This window comes from Mustela lutreola, chromosome 12 (assembly GCF_030435805.1).
Source record: "Mustela lutreola isolate mMusLut2 chromosome 12, mMusLut2.pri, whole genome shotgun sequence".
Classification (NCBI taxonomy): Eukaryota; Metazoa; Chordata; class Mammalia; order Carnivora; family Mustelidae; genus Mustela; species Mustela lutreola.
In genome coordinates, this window is record NC_081301.1 from 20,755,261 (window position 1) to 20,770,974 (window position 15,714).

Here is a 15,714-nt window from a genome sequence, read left to right on the forward strand (position 1 = left end):
AATAAATAAATAAAAATCTTTAAAAAAAAATAAAATAAAATAAAAAAAATAAAAATAAAAAAACTATCAGCTTTCAGAAAGAGAACATTCCTTAAAATGTTGCTCTGAAGGTAGAATGGGAATACTTTCAGCTAAAATTTCACAGAAATCTTCAAATGCTATTTAAACAAGGTTTGGTAAATCCATGCATTAGACAGATTTTTCAGTTGGGGGATGGAACCTTCCTCGCATTGGTTGTAGGAAACTGGCCTAAAGCTGCAAAACTTCAGAGCCAGAAAGCTTAAAAGAATTTTCTGGGGGAGAGAAACAAATTTCTCTCTATCTGCTTGTGTTTATCCAGATGCCAGAAAAGGATTCTTGGCAGATTTCCATAAGGAACTGAATTGCCACCTTTATTGAAATTTAACCACATGTGGGAAACATTTTCTCTAAAAATAATTAAAATTTTAAGTTTTGTCCAAGAGATAAACTTTTGATATACAAAAATCCATTAATGCAGCGCTCCATTTTTTCAAGATGTCAGATAAAGTATGCTTATTATTGAGCCATAATTGTGGTGAAAATGTTAATAACCCAAGTAATTTAGAAAAGAACTGAATTCTCCAAAACAAATATGTTGACTTATCACTATATTATGGAGAAGATAAACTCGAAAAACTATTGAGAATCAAATTACTGTGTATCTTATCCCCCCTTTTTTACCTAATAAGATATTTGTTCCCTTTGATCAATAGGAAAAAAATTTCCAAGATAATAACAAAAAAAAATTATGCAAAGAATGAACAAGGAGTTCAAAGCAAGCTGAACAGTAGCAAAGGCTTAGTTTGGACTCCCCTCAAATCTCACAAAACAGATGAAGTAGACCAAGAAATAGACCCATACATATGCTCAATTGTTTTTATACAAAAATGCAAAAACAATCCAATGGAGGAAGGATGGCTTTCTCATCAAACGGTGCAGGATCAACTGGATATTCATAGGCAAAAAATGAACCTAAACCTAAACTTCACACCTTAAATAAAATTAACACAGAACAAACAAACAAACAAAAAAATTAATATAAAACAGATCAGACTTAACTCTAAAATGCAGAACGTGGAGCACCTGGGTGGCCCAGTTGGTTAGGCACCTGCTTTTGGTTCAGGTCATGATCTCAGGGTTCTGGGATCAAGTCCCACATTAGGCTCCCTGCTAGACGGGGAATTTGGTTCTCGCTCTCCTTCCATCCCTCCCCCCTCCAGTGATGAGTTTTTTCTCTCTCAAATAAATAAAATGTTAAAAAATAACGGAAATAAAATGTAGAACTTAAAAACATGGAGAAAACAACATAGGAAAAAATCTCTGAGATCAGGGGCTAGGCATAGAGTTCTTAAATTTGATACCAAGCATAATCATTAAAAGAAAAAACTGGCAAAATTTAAATTAAAATCTTTTGCTTTGTGAAAGCCCATGTGAAAAGGATTAAGACAAGGTACGGACTGGAAAAAAAACTTGCAAACCATGTACCAAACAAAGGACAAAGGACTAGTAACTAGAATATATAAAGAATACTCAAAATAGTAAAAAAAAAAAAAAAAAAAAAATTTAAAACCCAATTATAAAATAGGCAAATGACATAAAGAGACATTTCTCAGAAGAGGATATACAGATGGTAAATAAGCACATGAAAAGATGTGCTATATTAGCCACTAGGGAAATGCAAGTTAAAAACCTGTATTACTACACATACATCACAATGCATAAAATAAGAAATAAGGGCAGTAAATGCTAGCAAGGATGTGGAGAAACTGGATAACTTATGTATTGCTGGTAGGAATATAAAATGATACAATCACCCAGAAAATGTATGACAGGTACTTAAAAGACTAAACATATTATTACCATATGATACAGCAGTTATGCTCTTGAGTATGTACCCCAGGAGATTACAAATTTCGTTCAAAACAGCTTTAATTTTTTTAGGATTTTATTTATTTAGTTGAGAGAGAGAGAGAGAGAGAGCAAGAGAGCGGGCACAAGCAGGGAGGAGAGGGAGAAACAGGCTCCCCACTGAACTGGGAGCCCCATATGGGGCTCTAGCCTCAGACCTTGGGATCATGACCTGAGCAAACACTTAACTGACTGAGCCACCCAGGTACCCTTCATAACAGCTTTATCTGTAAGTCAAGAAATGGAATCAACCCAGATGTCCTTCAACAGATGAAGTTAAATAAACTAGGATACACCCATGGATTACTACTCAGGAATAAAAAAGAACAAACTACTGGGACGCTTGGGTCCTGGGATCAAATTCTGCATCTGGCTCTCTGCTCAGCAGGGAGCCAACTTCTCCTCTCTCTGCCCCTCCAACTGCTTGGTTTCCTTCAATAGCATTTACTGCTCCCTCTCAAATAATAAATACAATCTTTAAAAAAAAAAAAAACTGATAAATAAAACAACCTAGATGAATCTCCGAGGAATTGTGCTTATAGCCAATCTCAAAGGTTACATAAGATTCCATTTGTATAGTATTTTTTTTAAACAACAAAATTTCAGAAATGGTTGTCAAAGCTTAGAAATAGGCTGGTAGGATGTGAGCAGAATAGAAGGACTGGGAGAAACAGTAACATACGTAGGTGATAAAATATACTATACTGATCCTAATACACACAATTGAGTACCAATAAAACGCAGTATGAATACAAGTGGTGGATTGTATCAAAGCCAATATATTTATTAGGGCTACCATAACAAAATACCAGATTGGATGGCTTAAATAACAGAAATTCATTTTCAGTTCTGGAAAGCTAAAAATCCAAGATCAAGGTGTCAACAGGTTTGGTTTCTTCTGAAGCCTCTCCATGGCTTCCAGATAGCCAAGTTCTCACCTTGTCCTCACGTAGTCTTTCCTCTGTACACAACATCTCTGGTGTCTCTTCTTTCGTCCAAACTTCCTCTTCTTACAAGGACAGCAGATTGGATTAGGGCCACCCTAACAACCTTGTTTTAACTTAATAACCTCTTCAAAGGCCCTACCTCCAAATACACTGACATTCTGATGTGCTGGGGTTTCAGACTTCAACATATGAATCTAGGGGGAATACAATTCAGCCCATAACAGTTAATATCTTCATTGTGATATTATATAGTTTTGCAAAATGTTACCATTGAAGGAAACCAGGCAAATAGGCAAAGAATCTGTTATTTCATATAACTGCAAGTGAATCTACAATTATCTCAGTAGAAAACAAACACAGAGATGGGACAACAGTTAACAGAAGACATGATATTCAACAAAATTAGGAGATAAGGTAGACCCATGAACCCCAGATGAGTGGACAGAACTAAAATATACATAAAAATAGAAATCCAATCAAGAAATAGGCAGAAGCCATGAACAGACATTTCTGCTAAAAGACATCCAGATGACCAACAGACACATGAAAAAGTGCTCAACATCACTCGGCATCAGGGAAATACAAATCAAAACCACAACTAGATACCACCTCACACCAGTCAGAATGGCTAAAATTAACAAGTCAGGAAACAATAGATGTTGGTGAGGATGCGGAGAAAGGGGAATCCCTCCTACAGAGTTGGTGGGAATGCAAGCTGGTGCAGCCACTCTGTAAAACAGCATGGGGGTTCCTCAAAAAATTGAAAATAGAGCTACCCTACGACCCAGCAATCACAATACTGGGTATTTACCAGATACAAATGTAGTGATCCAAAAGGGCACATGCACCCAAATGTCCACAATAGCCAAACCAGATACCAATGTGTGATCTGAAGGAGCACATGCACTCGAATGTTTATAGCAGCAATGTCCACAACAGTGAAACTTGGAAAGAACCTAGATGTCCATCAACAGACGAACAGATAAAGAAGATGTGGTATATATATACAATGGAATACTATGCAGCCATCAAAAGAAATGAAATCTTGCCATTTGTAACGACAAGGATGGAACTAGAGGGTATTATGCTGAGTGAAGTAAGTCCATCAGAGAAAGATAATTACCATATGATCTCTGTGATATGAGTAATTTGAGAGGGAGAATGAGGGGTTTGGGAGGTAGAGAAGGAAAAAAATGAAACAAGATGGGATCAGGAAGGAGACAAACCATGAGAGACTCTTAATCTTATAAAACAAACTGAAGGTTGCTGGGGGGAAGGAAGTATGGAGAGGGTGACTGGGTTAAGGACATTGGGGAGGGTATTATGTGCTATGGTGAGTGCTGTGAAGTGCTTAAGTCTGACGATTCACAAACCTGTACCCCTGGGGCAAATAATACATTATATGTTAATAAAAATAATTAATAAAAATAAACATACAATTACAAAAAGAAAAAGAAGGACATTTTCTTCCTTTATGTTGAAAGTTAACATACAATCAGGGGTGCCTGGGTGGCTCAGCCGGTTAAGTGTTGGACTCTTGATTTTGACTCTGGTCATGATCCTTGGGTCGTGGGACAGAGCCCCACCAGGCTCCACACTCAACAAGGAGTCTATTTGAGGATTCTCTCTCTGCCTCTCCCCTGTGCACATGCACTCTCTCTAAAATTAAAAAAAAAAAAGAAAAGAGAGTGCCCAGGTGGCACAATTGGTTGAGCAACTGATTCTTGGTTTGGGCCCAGGTCATGATCTCAGGGCATGAGAATGAGCCCCCAGTTGGGCTCCATGCTCAGCTCGGAATCTACCTGAGATTCTCTCTTCCTCTCCCCCTGGCCTCCTACTTGTGCTTATTTGCTCTTTTTCTCTCTCGAAAATGAGTTAAGTCTAAAATATATATATACATATATACAATCAAAAAAGGAGAAATAATAAGTGAACAATTTGCTGATATTCCACAATTTCACAAACAGAACACACATATGTAACCAGCAACCGGATCAAGAAACAGAACATTACGTGCCCCAGAAGCCTCTACTTTCTCCTCTCCAGTCACTACTTCCTCAAGGTTCTGGCTTCTAACAGAATTTGCTGATTTTACCTGCTTGGCAAATTTATATATGTGGAGGCACACAGTGTCAACTCTTTTGTGCCTGGCTTCTATAGCACCACAAAGGTCTGTGAGATTCATACATAATATGTAGTTACAGATTGTTCATTCTCATTGCTCCACAGTATTCCACTGTTATGAATATAGAAAAATGTATCCATTTTGATTCAGTCTCCTATTGTTGTGTAACAAATCACCCTACAATTAAATAATTTAAAATAATTCTTCCTTTCTCACAATTCTGTGGGTTATCTGGGCAGTTTTTCTCCTGGCTTTACATGAATTTGCTCATGTGACTACTTTTAGGTGGAGGGTCAGGTCAGCTGGGAAGTCAAAGATGGTCATACTCACCTAACCTGGCAGTAAGTGCTGGTCACTAGCTAGTGCACCTCAATTTTCTTTCACCTGACCTCTCCTACTTGCGTATTTCTTTATCTTGTGGTCTCTGGGCAATATTTCCCCTCCAATGTGTATGCATTTATCAAGCTTCTGCTGCAACACACTTGCCTAATGTCCCACTGGCCAAAATAAGTTAAATGGTTAAAATCAGAATCATTGTGCAAAGGGACAACACATGGGCATAGACACCAAGAGATGGAACTTACTTGGGGCCATGAATTTAACACTCTACCACACAGTATACCATTGTCATTTGGGCAGAACTTTAGTTTGGGAGATGTACATTTATTTTAGTAAGCATGTATCTTTGAGTAGAATTACTGAATCATAATACATGCACACTCATAGCTTCAGTAAATACTACCAAATAGCTTCCCAAATTGCTTATATCCACTTATACCTTTTTAATATTTTGTTTATTACTTTGGGGGTGGAGGTAGAATGGGAGAAGGAAAGAATCTCAGACTGTGCACTGAGTGCCAAGCCTGACATGAGGCTCAATCTCATGACCCCAAGATCATGACCTGAGCCCAAACCAAGAACTGGATGCTCAACCAACTGAGCCACCCAGGCATCCCTCCATTTAGATTTCTGTACCCATTTACACTTCCAACAGCAGTGCTTGAGAATTCTAGTTACTCTGCATTCTCATCACCACTTGATATTTTTCATCTTTTTCATTTAGCCATTCTAGTGGGTATGCAATACTACCTCACTCCAATTTTATTTGAGTGGCCATATTTTTTTAATATTTCACATAAGAAACAAAGGAAAAAATTTCATACCATGAAACTAAAAAAGAACTACCTTGGCTTACTTCCATCTCCATCACAGAAACCTTCTCCTAAAGTACAAGTAAATCCATCTAATTTAAACATGAACATGCAGGGACGCCTGGGTGGCTCAGTTGGTTGGACGACTGCCTTCAGCTCAGGTCATGATCCTGGAGTCCCGGGATCGAGTCCCGCATCGGACTCCCAGCTCCACGGGGAGTCTGCTTCTCTCTCTGACCTTCTCCTCGTTCATGCTCTCTCTCACTGTCTCTCTCTCAAGTAAATAAATAAAATCTTTAAAATAAATAAATAAATAAATAAACATGAACAAGCAAAAGAAATGCAATCTAATCCCATGTGAGGTACTATGAGAAAAAGATGTAAAAGAACTAAATAAAGTACTAATAGTCAATGAAGTAACATCACAGAAATATGGCCATAAAGTAGGTGAGAACAGTAGCATAATATTTTAATATTAAAGGAAATGAAAGTGATAGAAGCTATAAAATATACATCAGAAGTAGAAAAATGGGGAAGAAAGGGAATGGCCACACAACAAGAGCATTTACAAAGAGAAATGATAGAATTCAGGACAGAATAAGAAAGAAAAAAATCAGAAAGGAAGACAAAACTGCAGTTCCTGCTTAATAAAGGATTAAAAGGAAAAAATAGAAAAATAAGATAAAAAAGATAAAAAGAATTTGAAGAAAGTTATAGATATAAAAGGCAGTCAAAGAAGATCCAACATACATGTAACAGGGGACCCCCCCCAAAAAAGAAAATGAGAGCAATAAAACAGATTAAATACTAAAATCTATGATTGATGAAAATATTTATGAAAAAAATACTTAAGCCAACATTATAAAATCCATATTGTGTATCTGGAAAAATTAACAGAGAAGAGCCAACACTTAATAGATGCTCTAGCAAAATTACTACCTTTTAAAGATGAAGAAAAAAGTCTTTGGGCATCTAAGAGAACAATAAAGTCACTTAAAAAGAAAAGAAGATCAAAGTGGTATTGGACTCTGACAGTAACATTTTTTAGCAGAATTTTTTTTTTTTTACAGAATTACAAAATAAAATAGGACTCTGAGGCACCTGGGTGGCTCAGCTGGTTACGCATTTGCCTTTGGCTCAAGTCACAATCTCAGGGTCCTGGGACAGAGCCCCACATGAGGCTCCCTGCTCAGGAGGGAGTCCGCTTCTCCCTCTGCCCCTCCCCCTGTTCATGCTCTCTCACGCATGCTTACTCTTTCAAATAAATAAATAAAATCTTTAAAAAAAATGGGTAGGACTCAGCAAACTATGGCTTGTGCACCAAATCCAGCCCACTGTCTGGTTCTGTAAATAAAGTTTTACTAAACGCAATTATGCTTGTTCATTTACATACTCTATACGGCTGCTTTTGCACTGCAGTGGCATGTTCCACAAAGCCTAAAATAATTGCTATTTGGCCTTTCACAGTAAAGGTCTGCCAAACCTACAACAAAATAACATATTTAGGAAACTTGAGAACAAAAATGTGAGCCAAGTATTTATATTCAGGCACACTGGCCTTCAAGTATAAAACCACAGATAAACAGTTTTAAACCTGAAAGACAACACAGTATTCACATGAGCCATTTATGAGGATTCAAAGAGCTTCAGACTATCAAACGCGACTACAGAAGTCTCAGCATAAGGACTTGTGTTGTGTACTAAATAAACTTAACTGGAGAACCAAGACTAATGATAGGCAAAGGTGACAGAATAATATGTGATTTCTATGGGGGCAAACAGAACTGAGAAATCTTAGGGAGTAGGAATCAAGTAGTCTAGGGGCTCGAATATATCACACATATGTAGTGAAGTATGTCTGTATGTATGAAAGACAATGAGCAGACAAATACTATGAGCTGTACTGCCCCCCCCATTAATACACTGAGTTCCTAATAGCCAGTACTTCAAAATGAGACAATATTTGGAGAGAGGGTCTTTAAAGAGGTAATTAAAGTAAAACAAGATCATTTGGGTGAGTTCTAAGGCTATGGATAGATATCTTATAAGAAGAGGACACAGGTACATAGTGAACACATCTGAGGAAGACTGAAATTGAAAGCCAAAGGGGACTCAGAAGAACCCAACTCTGCCACCATCTTGATCTGGGACTTCTAGTCTCCAGACTTGGAGAAAACTTTGTTGTTTAAGGCATCCAGTCTGTCATACTTTGTTATGACAGCCCTTAATAACTAATACTGACTGGGGAGAGGAAGTTGTTCTGGCTGGGTAGGAGTTGACAAATATTGTTAACTCTGTCCCAGAAGTATGAAGTCTCAGAAAAGTAGAGCTTTTGATATGTGGTGATTATGTCTTAAATAATGCAATGATTAAAAAATTTCTAAATAGGGGTGCCTGGCTGACTCAGTTGGCACAGCATTCAACTCTTGATTTTAGGCTCATGAGTTCAAGCCCTACTATGGGTGTGGATCCTACTTAAAAAAAAAAACCTAAAGAATAAAGACATATAAGGAAAATAATTGCAAGAGAAAACTGAAGGGGCGTAATATTTTCAATGTGAAAAGGCCAAAAATGTTTAAAGTAGTTGTCAGTTTTGAGGAAAACCAAGAAGAAAGAAAACCCAAACAAGATATATCCTATTCCTGAAATTAAAATTAATTTAAAAAGTAAATAAATAATCCAAAACCAATCCTGCTAAGCAAGGTAAAGTAACTGAAGCAACTTTGCATAATTTGTTAGAATTTAAATTAACTTTTTTCCCCCAAGATTTTGTTTATTTGGCAGAGAGCACAAGCAGGAGGAGTGGTAGCCAGAGGGAGAGGGTGAAGCAGGCCCCCTGCTGAGCAGACAGCCCTGCACAGGAGACTCCATCCCAGGACCATGAGATCATAACCTGAGCCAAAGGAAGATGTCCAACCACCTGAGCCACCCAGGCACCCCAACTTTTTTTTTTAAGATTTTATTTATTTGACAGAGAGAGAGATCGCAAGTAGGCAGAGAGGCAGGCAGAGAAGGGAAGGGAGGAAGCAGGCTCCCTGCTGAGCAGAGAGCCCCATCTAGGGCTCCATCCCAGGACTCAAGAGATCATGACCTAAGCCGAAGGCAGAACCCACGGAGCCACCCAGGCACCCCTCCCCACTTTTTTTAAGTAAGCTTTACACCCCTCAAACTCACAACCCCCAAAGCAAAAACCACATGCTCTACCGACTAAGCCAGCTAGGTGTTCCTCAAATTAATTTAAAAAAAAAAAAAATTTTTTTTTTTTTTTCAGGGGCGCCTGGGTGACTCAGTCAGTTGAGCATTCAACTCTTGGTTTCTGCTTAGGTCATGATCTCAGGGTCCTAGTATCAAGCCCAACATCAGGCTCTGTACTCAGCAGGGAGTCGCCTTGAAGATTCTCTCTCTCTCTCTCTGAAATAGATAAATAAAGTTTTTTTTTTTTATTTTTTTGCCTGACAGAATCCCTGATGGTCAACAAATTAAAACATTTTCAGTCATCAAATGAAAAGATATTTCAATGGGTATTAATAGAATTCTGGTTCACTGTAATTTTTTTTTTTAACAAACAGGTAATAATTACTAGCAATTGCACATATATTATTTCTTGCCCTGCACCTAGAGCTATAGAAGCCATAGATTTCAAAAGGAAGAGTAAGGGTTAGTGGAAAGCTATTCTCCAATTTGTAGCTATCTAAGAGAGACTTGCTCCCTAGTGCTGAGCAGGCCAAAATTCAGGCAGGTAAGAGAGAAAATAGCTAGAGTATAAATGCATCATTTTACAGTAGACTTTTCTTTTTTCTTTAAGATTTTATTTGTCAGAGAAAGAATGAGCAAAAGCAGGGGGAGTGGCAGAGGCAGAAGGCAAGCTTCCTGCTAAGCAAAGAGCCCATGGGGGACTCTATCCCAGAACCCTGGGAACATGCCCCAAAGGCAAACGCTTAACTTACTGAGTCACCCAGGTGTCCCAAGACTTTTAATGTTTTTAAAAGTTTCTTAAATGTTTTAATATCTTCTTAAAGTTTTTTAAAGTTCTATTTGTTTTTTCTTTTTTTTTTTTTTTAAGCAGGCTCCACACCCAGTACAGAGCCCAATGCAGGGCCAAACTCACTGAGATCAAGTCCTGAGAAGAGACCAAGATGTTCAACCAACTGTGCCATCCAGGCACCCCTAAAAGTTGTATTTCACATGAAGTTGCACAATTTATCTTCAGGGTTCATATGATGTTACCTTTCTTCCAATACAAAAAAGAAGGTTATTGACATCCTAAATATCCCTTTGCTTTCTATACTGAAGTATGATAAAGTGTTTTGAAATACATTTTCTTTGTCACTAGAGCCACTGGTATTACAAATACGGAATAGTCAAAAGCCCTCCAACTGTTTAAGACTTTACAAAATATACTTGAATACTGTGTATAATTTGCCTTTCTCCAGAAAAGGGTATTAAACTTGTTGACACTGGATACAAAATAAAATTCAAAAATTCGCATCTTGAGTACTTTTGGTTTCTTGACCTTTATTTGAATTTGAGACTAAGCTTTACCAAACAACAGAATTTACACTGTAACTAGCCAACCACAGTCCTCATTATGGAATCTATGCAGTACATTTGTTACCTAGGAAACAGACCAGAGCACAGGCAGAGTGCAATTTCTGTACAGCAAAAGAATTCTCCACACATGCTGGTAAACAAAGTCCATAAATCAACTAATCAGAAGCCAAGTCAAGAAGTATCACATAAGAGTTAAGCTCTATGGAAACTTTTTTAAAGGGAAAAAAGAAACCTGTGGGGCTTCTTCGGGCAACTATGTAGATCTCTTAAGTAAATATTATGAGCAGGTTTCTTTACAAACACAAACTGTCAGAAAATAAACTGTTCAAAATAAATGGCTTCTCTCCAATCCTCAGCTTCTCTATTTTTGACAGTATTTAAGAGAAAAAGCTTCTTCAGAGCCAGCCTCGTACATCTGGTAGCAGAATATTAATCCAAGAATGAATTCCGCATTTTCCAAGAGCAGCATGGGTTTGTGCTGTTCTTAAACAATGCAGAACAATAAAGGCTGTAATGAGAGGTCACTGTCCATACTTCTCACAGTCAGACCTGCTTCTATACCAGGCTAAAAAAAACTTTATGAAAAAGAAGTATTTGAAAATCACAGGTCTATAACAAAGAATAAAACTGTTACTCTTCAGCTTTTCATTTGGTTATTACTAATGATAATACTAGTCCTTTGAGGGTTCCAGGTAACCTAAAATGGCCATTTTGAGTTTTCTTTCATGGTACCACACTGATAACTAACAACCAGGAAAAGTCTTTGGATTTTCTAGCCTATCAAATTTAACTGGACAGCTTAGCGTTATTTAAAAAAAAAAGAAAGTGGCCAATGTCAGTTTATACTGCTCAGCTATATTTAAAATCCAATTTTACAAATTCAAAATATCTGGAAGTAATATTTGTCATATCAAAAATATCAGAAAAAAATTTCAATAATTAAGAGAGCAAAATAATTTATACGCCTTCCTAAACACCAACAAACCAGAAGAGAAATCAGTTGAAAATATGTCAAGTTCTCTTGATGGTTTCTGATTACCTGAAAATATTAATGTTAATTATACAAAAAAAATTAATATCCACATATCAGAGCCAAAAATAAAAACAAAATGGAAAAAGACTGGCTGTTATCTTTTAGCCACCCCAGATGAAGACGATACACTGCCAATCCCAGAAAACTGTTATGCTTAACCACAAGTTGCCAAGCAATTCTCAATGCAGGCCACACTCTTAATACTTCATTTACACAGTGACTCTTTTTAAACCTTATACCTCTGATTGACAGTCCTATAAACACACAAACAAATAATTCAAGTTCTTGGCTTATCTTTTTTAAAACTTCTAAGAACTGAAAAATGAGTATGTAATCTAATAGCGGAAACTCTGCTGGTGTTTTCCAACTCCATCCCACCACTCCTAATAAAGCCTGAATAAATTTCAATACCTATGCTCCTTGGGCCATCCTTACTGAAAAAGAAAGAGGAACCTTCTTCAAGGGCCTACTAGCGCCTTGCACTAAGCCCTACTGCAGTCTAAATTCGTTTAACTAATCTAGACAGGAAGTCAACGCAAGAATAAAATTTGATCAAGTCAAAGGAACTAGTGAGATTAATGTTAGATGTAGTCTCTTCTAGGTTTTAAGGGTACAAAAATGTACACTCCAGATATTTACAAAATTAGGCATGCAATAACAATAGTCTGTTAATGTAACTAGGGCAAGAATCTAGGCTAATTTTTTCTCCTAGAAAAAGACTACTCTTTTCAGCACACTAAAACGGTCTCTTTAAATGACAAAAATCAGTTTGCCTAATTAAAACTGCATTAAAATTGTACATTGCTTTCTGATGAATCTCTACATCTTAGTTGATGAAGATTTAAATAAATTGTTTTCCACCACAATGTTTTTCCTTTAAGTTCAGATGTTTAAGAAAGCCTCTGTGTTCTGCATACAGCTGTACATATAACTGAGCACCCAAAAGTCTTTTTTTAATCTTCTTGATAACTATCAGATTTAAATTTGTCAATATGGATTCTCACACGCTGGGGGAGGGGGGCTGAAGAAGTCTCCAGAAGTGAGCACTAGGTTGAGAATAATACAAAGATAAAAATCCGTACCTGCATTAAAAATCTGAATCTGTAAAATTGAGTTTCTGGGCGCCTATTCAACTTCACTTATAATTTGAATATCTACAAATACGTATCAACTCTTCATAAGAAACTCACCCAGATAAATAATATAATTCGGAAATATCACCTACAGTACTTTTCAAAAAACTATATCCAACATGTACCACCCAATCGTTGGGTTTTATAGAGAGAGAAAATACATAAAAACAGACCAAAAGAGGGAAAGCACATCACAGGGAGGAAAATCAGTTCTAACATTCACGTTCTCCCCACATGCTGTGGAAGACCTCATATTTTAAACCAGCAAAAATAATGGTTTTCGCCTCAACGCAAAGCTAGATATTTATTGCACGCCAATTTAACCTCCACCGTGGAAGCTGTCACTGTCGCTTGTTAACTGTTTACTTAATAGGTAGAAGATTCTGTCATGCTAATCCTAAAAAGAGTCTCGAAAATAACAAAACTTTTACCATCAAACTTTAAAATATGTATATATGTAAAACAAATTTTGTAGAAATCACAGCCATGTTCGTCTTTGATTTGCCTTTAAGTCCCTACCTAACCTTAAAACCAGGAGAAAAGCCACCTGAAAACCTGAAACGGTCTGTGATTTGGGCTGGATCTCGGTCAGCCCAGCCTGCTCGCGCCCGGGGGAATACATTTGTCGATGTATTTGATAACAAACACAAATCTCTGTGCGCAGCCTCCGATGGGGGAGGGGGCGGAAGAGCCCTCCGGAGAAAGCCCTCCTCCGTTAGAAACAATAAATAAGGGACCCGAGCGGTGCACGTTCCTCCACACACGCCCCACACGCACCTCAGCGTGCCTCCCGCGAGGGAAACAAGTCGGGCAAAGACCCGAAGCACCTCTCTACCTCTCTCCACAACCATCTCAAGACTTGGAAACTAAGAGGGCAGATCTTTTCTTTCTCCTTCCCGCCCTCCTTCCCACCTCCAAACAGACCCGAGAGCAGGAACAGGCGAGCCAGACCCACGCAGCGCGCCTGCGGCGGCGACAGGAGATGCTGGGCGGCGGGCCGGCCCCGCCGAGGCTGACTAGAGCCGCGGCCGCCCGCGTTCGCTCCGGGGGCCCGTTCGGCCGCCCGGGGTCTCACCCCTCGCGCCCCCAAGCCCGTCGTCGGCGACGGCCAGGCGCCCGAGTCCGCTGCCCTGACTCTCGGCCTTCCCACCCCCCCCCACCCCCAGAGGAGACAAAAGAGGGTTCAGCCGGGTCACTGCTCGGCTGCCGAAGGGGCGGCAGCGCGGACCTCAGCGCGGCCGCCCCCCACACAAAGGGGCTCCCCGGCCCAGGTCGCAGCGTCGGCGCGCTAGTCTCCGCCCCGCGCGCGGGCTCTCACCCACCTGCAGGTGTCTGTGCGTCTGTCCATAGGAACGCGGGCGGCGGGGGGGCCTGCGGGAGCCGGGGAGCCCGGGCTGGACGGGGCGGGACCGAGGGGAGGGAGGAAAGCGGCCGGAGGGCCGGAGAGCGAAGGTAAGAAGAGCGGGGAAGGCGCCGGGCGGGGGGCGGGGGCGCCAGCCTGGCTCTGCCGACCGGCGCGCGCCGCTCCGTGCGCCCCGGGCTCCGCGCGCCCGGCTCGGAGCGCGGCGGGCGGGGGGCGGGGCGCAGGCGGGGCGGGGCCGGCGAACGGGGCGGGGGCTCGGACCCCGGGCTCCAGCCGGCACCGGAAACGCGCCGTGGTCCGCGAGACCCACAGGAAGTGTGTAACGACACCTCCTACGAAGTGCTCCGAGCTCGCGGTCGTCGCTGCCCGGAGGTGGTGTGGACCGACCTTGCTGGCACACACCGGCGCGCACGAGCTCGGTCTCTGGGCGCAGACAGGTGTGGAACCCACGGTCCCCGCGACGTTCTGAAGTGGGCAGCACTCCGTCCTGCCGCGCGCGGTGGCCCGCGGTCCCTGCTGCCCCCGCTGCCCCTTTGGAGCTCCGCAGAGCTTCACCTGAACGCAGGGAGCAGACCTTGCAAGAACCTGCTCGGTTCGTCTGGTGTATAACACCTGCTTTAACGCACCGAGTCGAGTCACCTCTACACCCAGGCATGTACAGAAACACTTCCTACTGACACAACCCACAGTCTCCGCTGCCCAGTGGAAGTTCCCCATCCAACTACAATACTCTCATTCATCCCAGAGAGACAGAGAGGGCAGTTTAATGACACCTAAAACATACCAGGACCAGGGAAGCAAGAACACTTCGGTATCACAGAGATAAGGCAGGCGCCCTCCACCTTTACTTTATCTAGCAAACACTTTTATAGTACTTACTGTATGTGACTGGGGTTTACCCTAAGTGCTTAGGGAATATTAATTTATTTAGTGCCAAGAACTCTGCAGTGAGTGTTGTTAGCATTGCCAATTTATGGATAAGGAAATGAGGCACAGAGGAATTAGGACATCTGCCCCAATATCATACAGTAGCTGGGAAAACCCGGATTATCCCAGGCGGTTTGGAACCAGATTCCATGCTCAACTCCCTTTCTACTTACAGCATTAAGTATCTCCAAAATAATAATAGTGATAATAAACAACATTTAAAGCATATCTGACTGATTAGCCAAATGTGCTGCTTTACATCCTGACCTTACCCCACTGTTAAAAGGAAACCTCAGTCCCTCTCACCCTTGAGGTACATGAGGAGAGAGAAGAATGTGAGGTAGATAAAGAGACTAACTTCAGAACAAAAGAGAAAGGATTCTTAACACCTTGCTCTGTCAACACTCCTTCTGGTCTAGGCTGACTTACAAAAAAAAAAAAAAAAAAAAAAATCTATGTAAGCATTTTTGACAAAATAATGTCTGTCCAAAAAAAAAAAAAAGTTAATTGCCACATATTTCAAATGTGTAATCCTGGAGAAATTGGGACCTTAAG

General features: G+C 40.3%; 1 protein-coding gene across 3 annotated transcripts in view; it reads right to left on the reverse strand.

Moving 5' to 3' along the window:
- Window positions 1-14,351, reverse strand: part of KIAA1958 (KIAA1958 ortholog) — a 159,190-nt gene extending 144,839 nt beyond the window's left edge. For all 3 annotated transcript variants that reach the window (XM_059141125.1, XM_059141126.1, XM_059141123.1), the window contains exon 1: window positions 14,192-14,351. The gene's annotated coding sequence lies outside the window, so the exon portion shown is untranslated. The remainder of the gene's footprint in view (window positions 1-14,191) is intronic.
- Window positions 14,352-15,714: the final 1,363 nt, after the last annotated feature.